This window comes from Pleurodeles waltl, chromosome 3_1, assembly GCF_031143425.1.
Source record: "Pleurodeles waltl isolate 20211129_DDA chromosome 3_1, aPleWal1.hap1.20221129, whole genome shotgun sequence".
NCBI lineage: Eukaryota > Metazoa > Chordata > Amphibia > Caudata > Salamandridae > Pleurodeles > Pleurodeles waltl.
This window is the reverse complement of record NC_090440.1, coordinates 1,108,941,344-1,108,953,682: the sequence shown is the minus strand read 5'-3', so window position 1 is coordinate 1,108,953,682 and position 12,339 is coordinate 1,108,941,344. Positions and strand designations below refer to the sequence as shown.

General features: G+C 44.9%; 1 protein-coding gene across 3 annotated transcripts in view; it reads left to right on the top strand.

The window, feature by feature from the left end:
• The window catches only part of ZBTB16 (zinc finger and BTB domain containing 16), a 392,305-nt gene that overhangs the window by 351,991 nt on the left and 27,975 nt on the right, over positions 1-12,339 (top strand). The gene's annotated exons all lie outside the window — the stretch shown is intronic.

The following is a 12,339-nucleotide window of genomic DNA, read 5'->3' as shown; positions in this document are numbered from 1 at the left end:
ACAGGCCATATACCACAAGATGGATGCTTCTTTCTCATCTTTAACGGAGGTAGTTGTCACCAAGACTTCTTCACTGATTTCCATTGTCATTGTCTTTTATCAAGCGCATTAATGAGGCATGATTCAGGGAGACGCCTTTCGATGGGAAAATATCCTCATTGTTGAGGCCTGCATTCCAGAACACGTAACCAAGCATTCTGAAGCTAGTCAAATACAGCAAGATTTGTTACAGTGGTTATAGTGGTTAACATATATTAAAAGTGCTTTCTCTATTCATAAATCATGTTGCTCATCTCAAGCATTTTCGATATGTCTAGTGGGATACATTGTAAGTGTTCACAGCTTTAATGGAGTTTGATGCCAGTGTCTTCCTGGGATGTGCATTCTAGCCTCCTGAAACGACACACATGTTCCCAAACCATATAGCTAGTTATGCAGTTTCATTCACCAGCTGTGATCATTGTGGAGACAAAGGAATCTGAAATCACAGCAAGTATAAATGTACACATTTGTTATGCCAGGTTCTGCGACTGCACTCGGGCATAGTCCCTGAAAATCTGACTTTAATCAAAACGCCCATAGGAGCTGTGACTTCTTCAGTCCAGCAAAGTTCAACTTAGGAAGCCAGGAGCTATGCATTTAGCACATGTCTAGCTCCTGGCTGCCTGACCTGAACCAGAAGAGTGTCTATGAGGCTGACTTTTGTTCAGCCTGACAGACACTCTTCCTGCCTGGAAAAAGGTGCAGTTCGTGGCCCCTCAGCCCATACAGATGGGCCGCTGCTGAAAGGAACAATGATTGATAGGACCCACGGCCCTCCAATCCTCGGGCCATACCCCCCAGCCAAATCCACGAGTCAATGAGAAGGCAATGTGATTTGTCTTTGGGAAGAGGGCCATGTTTATTTACAAACATCAACAGTTAAACATGACATTTTTGATCACGACGAATACAAACCAAAGAGGATTCAACCAATCTGAATTCTTAAACATCCAGATTACATTACAAAATGCATAAATATTAAACAAAAGAAATACAAAATCGTCATATGTACTGTCTTAATGAGATTTACATTAACCATGCCCATCACAATCAGATCCCACTCTGAACAGCCTTCCAGCACCAATGCCCAGCCAGCCTTCATCCATCCCTGGAGAACCATACAGGTGTTTCCCACTTGCATCCCTTGAAGGGTGGTCCCACTATCTAGTAACCTTAACAGTTCCCCAAAGGGGCCACCCCTCCAAAACCAAATTGTCCACAGGGGTCCACAAATGAGACCAGGGGCTGGAGCCCAATGCCCTCTCCATCTAACTGTGCGCCCATGCCCACTGGTGGTGTGTACATCATTCCTCAGGATTCAGATTGCTCTTCCCCCCCAGTGCTGCCCTCTGGAACTAGTTGTAGGACTCCTCCCGCCCCCCACGCTGTTATAGGGTGTTCTTTGGGTTCATTTCCGCACGACCAGGGCTTACTGGCTCTTCACCCTCCCAACAGAGAACAGTTGCTGTGTAAATGTTCGGATGCCGTCAATAAACAAGTCAGTCCCAATAGCCGACAAATGAACACCATCCCGGTGAAACATTTGGTCACCTCGATCAACCTGTGTGGTATGTTCCCAAGCCATCTTTGCCCTGGGCAAAGCTTGGACATCTTGGCGTTGAGGAGCGTGACTGACATGTTCAGGGCCCTAGCCTGCATGCCTGGAGCCCAATTACGCCACTGTAACATATGTGTCAATGCAATTATTGCTTCCAGGAAAGTACTACCCAGCCATCCAAATGCCAACAATAGGGCTTACTTGACCACCCGACACCCCAAGTTCACCATATCGATACTATCATTGTGGATTATAATCTGAACCGGTAACTGCAGTCCAGCGCGATCCTTCATGTCCTCCAAGATTTGGTGTAACTGGCTGATCTTGAGGCCCCCAACTCCACACCATCGAAACAGTACCTCATCCAGTGCTGCATGCTTCTGCTTATGGTGCAGTTGTAAACAGTAGGCAGCGTGCTTCACAAAAGAGTGACCGAGGACCCATTCAGCCTTGGCTGGCATACTGAAAGAGAAAAATTGAGAATGAACTGCAGAACACACCACAACACAAACAATGCAGTAGGAGAGAATCACAGCAACTCTGGACGGATGTAGCACTGAAAACAAGATGAAGACCAGCACCTGATTCGCTTGACTACAGAGGACAACAAACCCGCCAGTGTTGCCACAGTCGCAGCCCCAATCCTAAAGGAATGCAAGGAATATGCTTTGGGGTCTATTCCAAAGCTAGTGAGTGCAGCACGAAAAACCATCAAAAACTGGTACCGGGACAAGCATCCTCCGTTGGCGTGAATGAAAAATGCAAATGATTGCACCTTTGGCCTGACTGCCAGATATGCCCTCATACTCAATACCGGGCACAAGTCTGACCCAAACGCCACCTTGAGGTCTGTTATGCCTCACTTACCAGCCTGGTCAGTTTTGGACCTCCTTAGCCTAATGGTCAGCTCGTCTGGGTATAACCGCATGTCTTCCCATTGAGGGCCAACCGTAAAATTGCCTTTAGAGGACCCCACTAACTCGCCGACCCTAATATGTTTATAAAAGGCAACGGAGAATGCAGCTCCAAACAATGCAGTCTCATATGCGGCGGTGCAGACCTTCTGGAGGCTAGCTAATATGGAGCCCAATGTCTGTGCTTCAAGAGACCGCCTCTTAGCCTTGAGCGTACCCTCCAGCCTAGCCCATCCAGCTAAGGCTTTCCCTTACTACAAAGCAACTGCTTACATTCTGGCAGCCCCTCAGTTTGGCGAACAGGTTGATGGCCGTCAAGTGTGCTCTTGCGTAAGAGACAGGCCTGCACTGTTATCTCAAAGATGCTAAGAATAAGCAAATCAAAGTAGGTGAAAATTGTTCAACAACACCTAGCTCTAGCAAGAAGGCTCTGTAAGTCCCAAAGCGTTCCCTGTATGCACCACGCTTGCGATTGCTTAAGGATGCTACCACTAAATCTGGAATTGAGGGGCACCAATCCTCAACAGAGAGATTGAGAACTCTGTCATCAGCTCCACCGCTTCTGGGTGACACTCCCGGAACTCCTGCAACTTTGAGCGAGATAAAGTGTCAGCCACCTGGTTATAGACCCCTGGTACATGCTTGGCTTTAAAACCAACATTTAGCTTTAAACAAAGCAAGAAAAGATGTTTCAATTACCTCAGGACCTGTTTGCTAGCTGCTCCCTGCCTGGCGATTGCTTCAACAACCGCCATATTGTCTGACCAGAATACAACAGACCTATTCTGCAAAACATGTGACCAAATGAGGACTGCCACCACAATCGTAAATAACTCCAGAAATGCCACATGGCCCGCATCATGTAATTGAGATGTTCAGTCTGCCCTGCACCACCATTGTCCCAAAACGGCTCCAAAACCAACACTGCCACCTGCATCAGTAAACAAGCCCAAGGACTCAGTAGGAATGTGTGGTGCAGGCCACACCACCGCACCATTGAATTGTTGGAGCAACTCCAGCTAAACCACTAAGTCTTCCTTCACCTCTGCATGCAGTCTGACATGATGATGATTGTGTGTAAGACCAACAATTGCTCAGGCAATTGACCTAGAGAAAGGGCACCCCATGGGGTTTATGTGTAGTGCAAATTTAAGTTGCCCCACTAAAACCTGTAATTGACGCAAGGTTACCTTCTTTCTCGCAAGGGTGATATCAATAGATTGCGTGAAGGCCTGGACTTTGTCCTTGGGTAATCTGCACTCGTCAACCAACATATAAATTTCAATGCCCAGGAAAGGCAGACAAGTGGAGGGGCCTACTATCTTGTCTGTTGCAAGCAGAATAAAGAGATCATATCCTCCAAAGCCCATGAGCAATCCTGGGATTTGGGCAGACCCATAATCAGGAAATCATCAAGGTAATGAATGATGTCATGATGGCCAGTCTTATAAACAAATAACCATTGCAACATAGAGCTGAACTGTTCAAAATAATTACAAAAAACTGCACAGCCCATGGGCAGACCCTTGTCGTGAAATACTGGCCACCATATTGAAAACCCAATAGATGGTAATCATCCGGGTGCACTGGTAACAGCCTGAAAGCAGATTCAATATTTGTCTTCACCAAGAGTGCCCCGGGACCCAGTTTGCGTAGTTTAGTTAAAGCCATATCTACAGAACCATAACTCACAGAGCAGAGCTTCGGGTTGATTGCATCATTGACAGATAAGCATTTTGGTGCCAAAAGATTATGGGTCAGGCTGTACTAACTAGGCTCTTTCTTTGGTACCACACCCAAGGGGGAATATACAGTTAGACCAAGGTGGTTTCACAAAGGGCCCAGCAATCCCACCCAGGGAGCTTTCTTTCTTCAGTTTCTCAATGACTATCCTTGGATGAGCTCACACCGACAACAAATTGGCACAGTGTGGGACAGGCGCCACCCCAGAAAAGGGGATGCAGAAACCAATAGAAAAACAGTGATATAACATGAAAGCTGCTTTCCTACTAGGGTAGAGATTCAGCCAAGGAAGAAGCTTACCCAGCCAGACCGGGATGGGTAGTGACCTACTGGCCTGCGGGTTTAGAAGAGTCCTTTCTTCTCTTTTTGGATTTTTTTTTTAACACATTTAAATTTTGGCTAGGACGGATGCCCGCAGAATGAACACAGGTTTATTCTTGCAGTCTCGCTAGCCAATTACACAATTTTCTGTTGAAAGCCCAAAATGACAATTTTTTGTCACCACTACCCCACTGTGGACTAAAAGGTTGTTGAAGGGGTGTCTTGTTATTGACCTCTGTCTGGACCCTCCCAATATCTGGATCTTCTGCCTTAGGCCACCTAAAATCCCTGTCATTGTCCAACCAAGCTGTCTCTCCATATGTCTGGTGAGCTTTCAGAATCTTATTCCCATAAAAAAACATGGGTGCCGCCAACTCAGGCTTCTTTTCTAACATCACCGTAATAAAAATGTGAAAGCTAAACAACCAATTAGTAATGAATTCTTTCACCCTAGGTTTCTTCTCTTTAGAGGAGGTGTCCTTACCATGTTTTTCCGTCACCTCACCTCACCCTCCCGCCTCTTGGGTCTAATCAGTGAGAAAATATCCACAATTTCCCCTCTCCAAGTCTTCTCTTTGGCCTCAACCGGCACATGTGAAGACCAGCACATGTGAAGCCAACTCCCATGCTTGGATTGCAAAGTGTCCTGCCTACCCAACATTTTGGATTTGGAGCCCACATCATTCACCGCACCTTCTAGTACTTTAACTGATGGCGTGGCACCAACAATCCTGTCTGTACCATCAGGACCCTCACACTGGGAAAAAGGATCAATCTCAGTTCCACTGCACGCTTTCACAAAAGCCTTGACCTCTTTCTTTAACTCTGTTAGGGTGGACCACACAGTAGGAGATGGGGCCCACTGGACTGTCAAAACGCTGGATCCTTGGCCCCCATTTGCCAGGTTTGCCAGCTGAGAGAACAAGGCTAAAACTGATGACAGGACTCCTCAGGACGGGTCTGCCTTCACCCATGAACTGGCCCCGGCTCCAACTCCACTACCTGAAGCTGAGACCCCTCAAGCTGGCTCTTCCCCACCCGTGAAGCACCAGGCCCGACCCTGACTGCCCTGCTGAATTACCATTCCTCTGGTCCGTGAGCTGCTTCAATGACTGCTTAATTTTGGTCAGCACTGCAAGCATGGCATTGGGGTCTGCTCCTAGCTGCTGGGGCTCAGCAACGGTAGTACCTGGGGCCTGGGCCATAGGCGGGGTAACTAAATTCTGTGAGAACCAGCTGTCCTGGGCTACCTGGGGATTCGCTTACCGCCGCCCCTACTCCAAGGGCTGGATGCCTCCTCCACACCCTGTGTGGACTAGCCTGACTTCTGCTTATTTCTCCTCTTCACTGGAGGAAAGGCCACCCACGGGGGACATTTGACCTCCTAGGGGGCTCAAGCGGTACCTGGTGGGGCACTTCCTCTGAGTCAGATGCTGAGCTGCTATTTGCCTCGCCTTCACCCAACTCTGCTAAGACCATCCACAGCAGGGTCCTTGTCCTTACTTTCATCCACCCTACCTCCTTTAACTAGCATTGCAAACTCCACAAGAGAACACCACCCCAACGCACAGCAGTAGTATTCAACAACAGACTGAGAAGCTCTCACCTGAGTTGTCCAGTCTGCATTCCCAGCCCAGCGTAGCAGCCGGAGATGAGCGCGCAGATCTCAGCACAGGTAAGGCAACAGTCATACCACAATGACCGGGCAGGGAAGTCGGAGGGAGTTAAAATGGGTCAATGTGTGGTCTCCAGCTGTGGGAACGCACTCGCCCAAGGGAAGATGCTGGCTTTTGGATGCTCAAAAGGCTACGTTTTGCCAGACTACTGAGCACGAAATGTGCCACATCAACATGCAAAGGAAGACAAGTAGATTAAATATAAATGCCCGGAATTAAACAAAGTTGCATACGCGGGGGCCACCCTGATTACTGTATAAAAAATTGTTTGGCCATCAATTCTCTTGGCTGCTGTAAAGGAAGAGTGGTGAACCAACACAACCCCACACTAATTTAATGGATTACCATTAGATAACCCCAACTGACAGGTAAGGTTTCAAACGCTGCTGTTGACTCCCTGGTAAAGGTTCAAACCCTTGCCCACTAAGGAGTCTAAACAGTTATAGACCAGAATTGCTACTACTGAGCAAATGCTCCCCACCCTCCTAAACCCACATACAGCCCCCTCCCCTGCACTAGATTGACCCCCTGTAACCCAATACCCAAAAAAGGGGGGGGGGGGCGCGGAAGGGAAATTACCATGGACACACCTGGAGTTGAACCCTCAACTTTCAGTGTGAGAGTTGTGATCTTAATGATTAGGCCACATGAGACTCCAACTGCCACAATACCAATTGCACTCAGCTGGCTTAGAGCTAATTACTGCCAGCACAGAGTGCACACCTGTAGCTGGCTGTGGAGGGAGGGGGGGAATGGAAAACACAGCACACTGTGCCATGATCCAAGCGGCACCTACAAGCCGCCGGTACCTTTACAATTGAGGGCATGCTGCCTGGCCCTCACGACCAAGATCAATTCAGGTCCTCGCTGAAGGAAAACTCCACGATGAAAACGCTGATGCTGCCCATTGAGCAGGTCATTGCTGATGATGCCATGTCTGCTCCTGATTGCCGCAAAGCTTCAATAATGAGGCCCAGTGCTACATGCAGGCTAAATAATCCCGACTATCGCGATGGCCGGGAGCAAACATAATGTCATCAGCATCGTGCTGCTCAATGGCACGTTTGGCGCACAACACAATGCTGGAAAGTTCGATTGCTCACCTTCTACCCCCTGCCATAGTATAGCTGAAATTGCATAGGATGCCTGACTCTCAGGGGCCCTGGGCCCTAACGTCACAGCCAGGTAAGTTGCAGCACTCGCCCATATTCTGTGTCAGATCCTAGAGGTCTTGTGCACAAATAGATTTTTGCCCACTTTTAGATGACACCATCTAGTGCAGCAAAAGCGTTTGAATTTACTTCTTGTAGTTTTGAAAGAGCAGAAATCCTCCAACAATGGATGCCCCTCCAGACTCCAGATCAGATTTATCATACAAGGAAGAATCTAGACTCTTGTGCGGCAGATCTTGTTGAATAGGTAAGGAATAGATTCCCGGTACTCAAGACTAAATATTAAGATGTGAGCAGTCCAGAGGAGGATTGAATGCTTAAATACCATTGTCAACATCAGATGCCTCTGTGATGATCATCTAATCACAGCTCTACTTCACTATTAAGAAGACACACCTTCGTGACACTTTGTTCGATGTGCCAGCCCACTCACCAAAATCAGGAATGCCCTAAACTGAACTTTCATACGTGGTTGTTTATTATTATTTCGGTGGTATAGCTGAAGGCATAGTGAGAAGGGCCATCAAGCTGTGACTTTTTATTCTTCTGGTAGTGTACAGCTTCACAGATAGGAGGATTGAGGCATTGGTACCTGCCAATTCCTCTCTGCATTCGTAAAACTGCTCAGTTCTTTCTCCAGTAGCACACGGCCTTGTGTCGCATATAAATAACACATTGGTGTAAATAAGTATTAAATCAATCCGGACACCGATGAAGATTCTTCTAAGTATCTTTTATTCCAGCCTGCCAACATGACCTCTATCTCGCCAGATTAACTGCAACTGGCATGAGTTTAAACTCAGCATTTCAAATCTAACAAACTCTTTTACATCATAAGTACAACACATCCTTCTCCCTTAATAACAACAACATTTAGGCAAAAATAAATTACACAAAGTGTAACGCTAAATTTATGCTTACATATCATTATATTTTTTTTTGCATTACTCGTATGTTACAAATATACAAAAATGGAGGACTGTAGAACAACTGGAAGCTTTGCATAAACCGTGAATAAATTAAAAACAATACACACCATTTTACTTTTCTTGTTCCCTTACATAATCTTGTAAATAGGCTGGTGGTCTACTGTCTCTTTGCACTCTGCATCTTGTTTTCCTAGCTTCCTCTAGCCTCTGCTATTTTAATTTCAACTAAAGGCAGGCACCTATTCCAAATCATCCAAAGCTTCACACTCATTCATCTCAGGCACCTTCTCCAACTCCTCCAATGCTCTATTCTCATTCATCAACATGAATCTGCTACATTGCTCGCTTCTATCTATTTCACCACTTCTATCCCTTCCTTTTCTTTGATATAGCACCATTCTCCGTTTGCTCCACTTATCACCGTTTTCATGCACCACATACCAATCAAAAATGTGTTTAACCTTGTACGGACCTCTAAACTTGATTAAACCCTCCCCCAAACGACCACCTTTCCCTTTCACCCAATCTCCTGCTTGAAAACCTGTTGTCTTGTACCTTGAAACAAGGTACTCATCCCTGCTGTTTCCTTTCAACCAGCTCGACACTATTGTTGATCGAGGTTTCCGCCCCTTCATTAACTCAAAGGGCAGTTTACCAGTTCCTCTACCCTCAGTGGTGAAATATCCCCACAATATCTTCTCAGCTGCCTCACACACTTTCAACCTGTTGCGAACTTCTAAATGTATGGTCCCCTTCACCGTGCAGTTCATGCGTTCTGCCATCTCATTCGCTTGAGAATTGAGAGACGTGCAATGATGTTTTATGCCATATGCCTCTAAAACTTCCCTCATTTCTGTAGTTAGCTGAGTGCCATTATCAGTTATCAATGTATGTGGAAAGCCTTCCCTCCTAAACAGCTCCCTCAATACTTTGATAGTGTTCCTCATAGACACCTTCCTCATAAGTTTAACCTCTAACCATTTCAAATAGACGTCAACCAAGACCATGGCAAATCTTAAATCCTGTCTCATCCCCGGAAGAAGACCTATGAAATTCATACAATAAACTATGCCACTGTTCGTAAGGACTCGGAATAGGACTATAATCAAACTGCACACTAACCCTCAATCTCTTTTCACCTTCCTTGCAGTCTAAACATTTTTCCACCCACTGAGCTGTATGTACATCCACACCCAGCCACCAGACGTTTTCCTTCACTCTCCTCTGGGTCATCGTCTGACCCAAATGACCCTTGTGTGCCAATTGTATGATCCTTCTCCTAAGATTTTCAGGTGAAACAAATCTATTCCCCTCATCAAAGCATATCCCTCACTCATCGACAACTCATTCAAAATCTTCAAGTAAGTTCTAACTGCAGGAACTATCATACTTTCTCTTCTACTCCCTTTGTTGAGCATTCCGCACACTTCGCTCAAGAAATAGTCACCCTTCATTTCCTGTACCCACTCCATTTTAGAGAATGTTCCAACTCCATAGTTTACTACTTCCTCAAACCTTGCCACTGCTACTTCTTCTTCCTTGTTCACCACACCTGCCTTCTCTGTTAGTTCCCAACTCACAAGCAACTGCAAGAGTGCGTCCACTTCTATATTCCACCACTCTGAAATATATTCAATGACTTACTGTAATTCTTGTAAACAGGTGGTCAATCTCGCAAGTCTAGCCGACCACTTGCCAGCACCCCCTGGGCTTAGTACCTTCAACAGAGATTTATGATCTGTTTTCACTTTGAAATTCATACCCCACAATTACGTCCTGATGTACTCTGTAACCCATGTTGACGGCCAGTGCTTCGTACTCTATGGCTGAGTAATTCTTCTCTGAGTCTGTCAAGGTATGAGACACAAATGCTACAGTAGTCTCCCCTTCTTTATGGATTTGAGAAAGAACTGCACCGATCCCCATGGTGCTGGCATCAACTGTGAAAATAGTGCTCAATTTGACATGAAAAGGTACAAGAATACCTGCTTTGCACACCTTTTGTTTTATACGATCAAAACACTTTTTGTTGCTCCACATCCCATTTAAATACATGTTCTTTCCTCAACAGCAGCTTCAATTCTTCAGTTTTTGATGCAGTGTTTTCCACAAACTTTCTACTCAGTCAACCCCCATGAGCGATCTCAATTGATCTTTATCATTCGGTGGGGGAGACACTTTTATGTCTTCCAATACATTTCTTTTAGGTTTAACACCTCCTTCCCCCCAGAAATAGTATGACCCAAATACTCAATCTCCTCACATAAAAATGCACATTTCTCTCTTTTGAGTGTAAGACCCACTTCCAATAACTTACTAAGAATTTTTTTTAATACAGAATTATGTTGTTCCACTGTAGCCCTGTAAATGAGAATATCTTCTTGAAAAAATGTAAAATTTGTAAAGACTTCAAATATTGATGCCATCAATTGTTGCAAAACACTAGCAGCCGATGACAACCCAAACAGCATTCTAGTAAAATAAAACGTTCCTTCCATCCTTGTAAAGGCCATCAGATCCTTGAATTCATCATGCAAATGGATTTGATAGTAAGCATTTATCAAAGCGAACTTTGAAAAGAACTTACCACCATTCAGCATTAATAACAACTTGTTGATGTTGGGTAATGGGAAATTGTCCGTAACTATATTTTAGTTGACACTTCTCAAGTCCACACAGAAACTCAGAAGACCATCAGACTTCTTTGTTTCCACCACCGGGGACGTCCACGCAGGAGCTTCAACTGGTTCAATGATCTCCTCTTTCACCATTTCTTTCAACATTTCTTTCACCTCCTTTCTTACTATTACAGGAACTTTTCTTACTTTGTGCTATACAGGCATTGTCCCTCTCTTCAACCTAATGTTATTCACATACCCTCACAGTTCGCCCAACTCTTCACTGAACACCTCTTCTACCTCAATCAAAATTTCATTCAGATCTTTGTTCTCAAAAACATTACTTGTTCATGTGCTCTGGGATTCACTATGATGTTCAAATCATATTGGTGCATCCAGCCTAAAATGGGAGGCCCTGCTTCTGCAACATATACTTTGCCCTGAGTCTGTCTTGATTTAAATTCAATTCCAGACACAAAGTAACCTAAAATATCAATCTCTTCATGCTGATCCACTGTGCTTTGCATGCGTGGGTTCATATCCCATCCTACTCACCAAAAATTGTTGAAAATAAGTATTAAATCAATCCGGACACTGATGAAGATCTTTTACGTATCTTTTATTCCAACCTGCCAATATGACTTTGCCCTCGCCAGCATAGCTACAACTGACGCAAGTTTAAACTCAGCATTAGAAATCTACCGAACTCTACAACACACTTCTTGTTTAATAGCTTTTGATGAAGGTGTGTTTTTGTTACATTTGCTTCATGTCTCTTTGTCAAATTAATTTTGATAAGCTTGATTGGGCGCTTTGAATGTGGAGAGTCCAAGGCTTCGTATTAGTATCGTGGGACACGGACCCATATATGAAATGTATATTTGAGATGCTTCTTCGGTATGAAAGAGGAACACTGGAAACAACTTTCAGTAATCTGTAAAACCCCTGGGCTTTAGTGCTTCAAGGGTCTTTGGTCTAGAAATTGCTGAGGGGTTCAAAAGTGGGTCCGAGTTTTCATGAGCAAAATAAGTCCTCATAGATACCGTTGTGCCAGCTGCAGTGCAGCTCCCAGCAGAGCACCGACTGATGGAAGTGTGATACTGATGGGAGTGTGATACTGATGGGAGTGTGATACTGATGGGAGTGTGATACTGATGGGAGTGTGATACATTGCCCCGACAGTTATGGAGTTTGAATTGCTTTTCCATGACACAATGTTTCTTTTAAATATTTATTTGCTATTTGAAATAGCGTCTGCATGATATATTCAAAACATACCATATTAAAGTGATTGCTACAGTTTAGTTTGTACACAGAGTAGCACTGTAAACAGAAAAATTATAATAGCACATCAATTCAAAATGGT